Source organism: Mirounga leonina, unplaced genomic scaffold (genome assembly GCF_011800145.1).
Source record: "Mirounga leonina isolate KUSES-001 unplaced genomic scaffold, KU_Mleo_1.0 Mir_150, whole genome shotgun sequence".
In the NCBI taxonomy this organism is placed as follows: Eukaryota; Metazoa; Chordata; class Mammalia; order Carnivora; family Phocidae; genus Mirounga; species Mirounga leonina.
Genome location: NW_023270374.1, coordinates 35,545,180 through 35,551,819, shown reverse-complemented (window position 1 = coordinate 35,551,819; position 6,640 = coordinate 35,545,180).

Sequence of the window (6,640 nt, the reverse complement as noted above, 5' to 3'; positions counted from 1 at the left end):
GAAAATTTCAAGTGCACAACACAGTATTATTACAGTCACTATGTTACACATTGGATCCCTAGAACTTACCCATGTTATAACTGGAGGCTTGTCCCCTTTGACCAACATCTTCCCTTTCACACCCCTCCCCGCCAGTCCCTGGCAATCACTATTCTACTCCCTGCTTCGATGAGTTCAACTTTTTGAGATTCCACATGTAAGTGAGATCATGCAGTATTTGCCTTTTGGTGTCTGTCTTCTTTCACTTAGCATAATATCCTCCAGATTCATCCATGTTGTTGCAAATGACAGGATTTTTTTTTAAGGCGAATAATATTCATATATATCACATTTTCTTTATCCATTCACCCATCCACTGGCACTTAGATGGTTTCCATATCTTGGCCATCATGAATAATGCTACAGTGAACATGGGGGTGCAGATATCTCTTCAAGATATTGCTTTCATTTCTTTTGGATATAGTATACCTATAAGTGGGATTGCTGGATCATATGGTAGTTCTGTTTCTGATTTTTGAGGAACCTCCTGGCTGTTTTCCGTAGTGACTGCATCAATTTAAACTCCCACCAAACACACACAAGAGTCCCCTTTTCTCCACATCCTTGCCAACACTTGTTATCTTATAGCCATTCTAACAAGATGTGAAGTGATATCTCATTGTAGTTTTAGTTTTCATTTCCCTGATGATCAGTGATGTTGAGCATCTTTTCATATACTGGTTGACCACTTATATGTTTTCTTTTGAGAAATTTCTATTCAAGTCCTTGTCCATTTATTAATCAGGTTATTTGTTTTCTTGATATTGATTTGTTTGACAAAATAAATTTGCAAATACAGAATCTGCAAGTAATAAGGATAGATTATAGAAAGCTCAAAATAAGATTGTAGACATGAACCCAAATATGTCACTAAAGCCCATAAATGTCAATTAATTGGTAAAGATTACTAGACTGGATTTTTTTTTAAAATGTAGATTGACACTGTTTGAAAAATAAAACACAAGTGCATGGAAAGGTTGAAAACAAAATGAGGGGGCAAAGTCGAGGCAAATGCAAACAAAAAAGAGATGGTATAGTTAGATTAATATCAGGCAATACAGAACTAGAAGATGAGTTTATTTTAGGGGTAGAGAAGGGGTCACCGTATAATGATAAAAGATTCAATTCACCAGGAATTTTTTCTATTTACCTAAATCAATAGAATCGAGATATATTAAACAAACATTGATGGAATTACAGGCATAAATTGAGAAGTCTTTGTAGTGAGAGCCCTCAACACACCTTTCTGTATTACTGATAGGTCAAAGAGACAAAAAATTAGAAAGAATTAAGATATTTAAACAACACACAGTGGAGAGATACAGTGCTCTGCACACCACACTTAGAGAGTTTCAGTATCAGAATGTCGATCACTGGATAGGAGTTATGTAGAAGGTCATGTCTTTGGAGGAGGAGGCATCTACTTACTCTGCCTAAGCTTAGGGCAAGGTGTATGAAAGAGACCCATGGAGCTAATTGTCCTCCTCAAGGTCTGCCCAGTGACTGAGGCTAAAGGCACATTCTTGGTTGAGTAGCCAAGCAGAAGACATGTCATGCCATTGGGAGGAGGAAAATGTGAAGGAGGAGCTCTCAGCCATGGAAATAGGACCTGAGGCTGAGTGTGCACCCAGCGTGGGGTGGGAGTGGAGGGAGCAGCAGGGGTCATGGGATGTAGTAGAATCATAGTGGGGCCTTACCTGTAGTTTCCCAAAATTGTAACCTGGAAATTCACACTATTCCCCCAGCTCCTGACCATCTGTAGATCTTTTGATTGCAAAATGCTCCTCCGTTTACTGCAAAGAGCAACCTCTGCCATGTGGGGAAGCTGGGCAAAGAGGTAGGTTCTATGATGGGGTTCTGGGGAAAATTCTGACCACCCAGGCTCAGGAACTGAGGAACCCACTGGATTTGAAACATTGTCAAATGGACAGTTGGGAAACAGGAAAAAATCCCGCCATCATTTTAAGTGACTTAGTTTCTTAGGGTCTCAGAAATTTAAGCAAATTACTTTAATCTCTTAAAATTTCTTGCAATTGTACCACTATGCATGCATTAGAATGACTAAAATAATACATTTACAATCCTAAGTGCTAGCAAGTATGTGAGGCAAGTGGAACTCTCATATATTACTAGTAGAAATGCAAAATGGTACAGCCACTTTGGAAAACATTTTGGCGGCTTCTTATAAACATATACTTATCACAAACCAGCAATCCTACTCCCTGGTATTTACCCAAGAGAAATGACCATTTATGGTCATATAAAAACCTGTATGAAAATCTTTGTAGGAGGTTTACTCATAATCCCCCCAAACTGGAACCAACCCAAGTGTCCATAACTAGTGAATTACCAACTTATGGTAATTCATAAGATGAACCCTAAATCAGCAATTAGAAGGTCCAGACAACAGACAACAACATGAAGGAATCGCAAATGCGTTATGCAAACATGTTGTAAATGTTAATATTGTTAAAGCTGCTACATAACTTTTAAAAGTCAATCCGAGGTGAAGTAAGTCAAAGAAAGAAAGACAATTATCATATGGTTTCACTTATATGTGGAACATAAGGAATAGCATAGAGGACATTAGGAGAAGGAAGGGAAAAATGAAGGGAAGGAAATCAGAGGGGGACACGAACTATGAGAGACTATGGACTCCGGGAAACAAACTGAGGGTTTTAGAGAGGAGGGGAGTAGGGGGATGGGTTAGCCTGGTGATGGATATTAAGGACAGCACGTATTGCAACACAATCATCCGTTTAAAAAAATACATGGAAAGCATTTCTTTAAAAGTTGGACATTTTTTTTTTAAAGATTTTTTTTTTTTTTGAGACAGAGAGAATGAGAGACAGAGAGCATGAGAGGGAAGAGGGTCAGAGGGAGAAGCAGACTCCCTGCCAAGCAGGGAGCCCGATGCGGGACTCGATCCCGGGACTCCAGGATCATGACCTAAGCCGAAGGCAGTCGCTTAACCAACTGAGCCACCCAGGCGCCCTAAAAGTTGGACATTTTAAAACACTTCTCCATCTTCTTGAACTCATATTTCCATTCCTATTATCCCCCAGACTCTTAATCTAATACAATATAATCTTATGTTCAAGAGTCTTTCAATCACGACCTTTTCATACTGCTATGCAATAAAAATGTGTACAGATTGAAATTTTAATTTTTCATTTACTGGGACCATAAGACTCTAGGAATAAAAGTTTTTCTTATGGATTGATTTTTCATTCCAGTTGTTATTTAAATAACATAATAATAATGGATATGTAAGTAAATACATTGAAATTATTGATTAACAAAATTTTATTGATAAACAAAATTCTATAGGTAATGTATCTCTCAGTGATAGTAAGTGCTGGGGAAAAAAAGGAGTTTTGTTATAGGTATGTCACTTGGTTCTTTGAACTTCTAGTACATTGCCCCAAATCACATAACACTCTATAAGAAAAAAAATATTTTCAATGATCTAAGTTAAATATTAATAAACAGCTTGATTAAACCCCCTTTCAATTTTTATAAAGGCATGGGATTGGAAATTGTATACTTGAAAAGAATTTGTTTCCTATTAGGATACTGATCACAAATCACAAGTGGTTTTCTTAATTTCTGGAAAGTTTTCCAAATTTGCCAAATGATCAATAATGTTATTAATTATACCCATTATTCTTTTATTTGGACACTTTATTTAATCTGATACACTCTGTAAATGTTGAAAAGTTTGAATACTATTAACTTTGATAGACCTGAGATAATATATATTTTATAAAATGCTTGTATCTTATCGCATGCTTTAAGTACATTAAAAAAATTTTTGATGCCACAGATTTAACTCACTGTATTTATGGAAAATGTTAAACAAATCAACTAATTGACAGAGTCAGTCCTCAATTAGCCAAATCAGACCACTTTCTCCTACAAAAAGAAGGACTTCGTTTTTCAACTGAAATGAATGTTTTAATACACACCCCTGCAGATATGTACCATCGCTTTTGGGATTTCTAACTCTAGAAGTGGGAGCTAAAGGCTTAGCAATGTACTATGACTTTGTCACCTGAATGAAACAAGGTACTGACCTCTTAGTGTTTCCTACCCACCTGTTTTTTGCTTTGTTCTTGGGGAAGCATCCCCAGGAAAATGCATTTTCAAATTGTTCCTTTGTTTGGAACTCAGTTTTTATCCTTTGGGCACATATAAGAGATAAGAAATATGCTTCCAGGGGCGCCTGGGTGGCTCAGTTGGTTAAGCGACTGCCTTCGGCTCGGGTCATGATCCTGGAGTCCCGGGATCGAGTCCCGCATCGAGTCCCGCATCGGGCTCCCTGCTCGGCAGGGAGTCTGCTTCTCCCTCTGACCCTCCCCCCTCTCATGTACTCGCTCTCTCTCTCAAATAAATAAACAAAATCTTAAAAAAAAAAAAAAAGAAATATGCTTCCATCCCTGCCTTTTTTGGAAGCAGCACAGGACTTTCTGAAAAACAGTTAGAAAAGGAAAAACACAGACTGCAGGCTCTTTTTCAGGAAGCTCTTTTTCAGGAAGCTCTTTTTCAGGAAGACCAACTTCAGGAAAAAGTAAATGTGGAATTTAAGAACCAGGATATCATGTCCTCAAGTCTGTTTTTGCCTGTGTACCCTCTGGAAGATCTTCCTGTGTCCTCTGGGGTATGGGTATGCAGTATGGACAGGACTGACTGAGTTGATCTTCTCATTTTCCAAGTGGGTAGACTGAGATAAAAGTAGCCCAAATTCACATGGTGAATTAATGGTAGAACTAGGGCTTCAGTCAGTCTCTTCATTCCTGGCTCATTGTTCTTCCTACAGGACCTTTGCCTATGCCTCCCACGTCTGTCCCAGTCCCCAGGGCCACTGAGCAAGTCCCCCACCCTCTTTTGAATGTTCCTGGCAGGACCCATGTTTTGTAGTCTCTTACCCAAACAAATCCCCCCCAGAATGAATTCACTCTGTTTTAAAGTTACCAGGTTTAGGAAATAAAAATGTAAGATGACCAACTAAATTTGAATGTCAGATAAACACTGAATCATTTTTCCTGTAACTATGGTCTTTATATTTTGTGGGATATACTTCAACTAAAAATTCTCACTGAATATCCTGTATTATATTTGGCAATCTGCATCTTTCCTTGCACCCCCACCCCAGAAGCTCTGCTTCCTACTAATTGACTACAGGCTAATCTGATCAACTAATACTCAAGACTTGGTTAATAGGTATAAAACTTCAAACCAAAAGAGTGATTTGATATAAGAATTTAAGACACCATAGAGCCTTGGCTAATCTTTTTGGGGGACAGAAGTAATGATACACACAGTTTTTTACAGGAAATTCAAGAGCTAAAAAGGTAATAGGTACATTTTTTTGGCATTCAGTAGATTATTTGTCTGTTGACTAAAATATATTAAGCACTAATTATGCCAGTCACCATGCTTTCCACAATAGTTCCATTAATTCCCATGTCTATGAAGTAAATGTGTTATTATTTCCTTTAAGGAAAATGGAGGTGTGGGATGCCTGGCTGGCTCTGTTGGAAGAGCACACAACTCTTGATCTTGTGCTTGTGAGTTCAAGCCCCACACTGGGTGTAGGGATTACTTAAAATTAAAATCTTGAAAGAAAGAAAGAGAGGAAAAAAAAAAAGAAAGAGAAAGGAAGGAAGAAAGGAAGGAAGGAAGGAAAGGAAGAAAGACTGTGGCTCATTGAGGTTCAGTGGCTGAGCCAAGACTACGTAGCTGGTAAGTGGGGGATCTACGACGTGAACTCAGGTCCAACTCCAAGCACTGTTTTTGACCATTCCATGCCACTTCATGAATAATCTTCACCTGATTTCATCTAATCCTCACAGTGACAGCAAAGCTGCCAGGAAGGTTGTATGGTTTCCATTTTCCAGATGAGGAAACTGAGGCTCCAAGATACAGCTACAGTGAAAAGTTACAAAGCCAGTTCGAAGAATCAGCGTTACTGGGTTTGGGGCCATAATTGTTATTACTGAACAGTCTAGGCACTGTTGTAAAATTCGGGGAGGATACAGGATTAGAATTCTGGAGACAAAAATGAATAAATTGCTACAAGTCTTTACTCTTAAGCAGCCACGTAGTATGGTTTCAGGAGATCTGGAAAAGACTGTACCCCTTTCCCACTGTCTGAAGTTCCACCAATAACATAGGTGCATTCCTGGGCATAACAATGTTCTCTGTCTCCCTTCCTTTCTGCCTCCATCCCTCTCTTGTTGTTTTCAAAAAGCATTTAGTCTGAGAGAGGTAACATCGCAAGGCATTATCAGTTCTTCACATCACAAAATTAAAAAGTACAAAAGGACCAGGAAGAGACATGTGGAAATGGGGGTTGAATGAGTAGGAGAGGGTCATCCATTTATGGGGTGCTCTGGAAGTATCAGAAGCTAAGCTTGGATAACACCAGAAGGAATCTGAGGAATCCTTTTGTTAACTCAAGATCATCTGGGATTTTTTTTTGCTTCTGGGGCTCTAAGACCCTGTGGGACCTGCCCAGGCCCTCTTGAAAATCTCATACCATCAGTTTCTTGTCATCAGTGGAGCAAGGAAAAGGTGTTCACTTGTGTCTGGGCTTGCC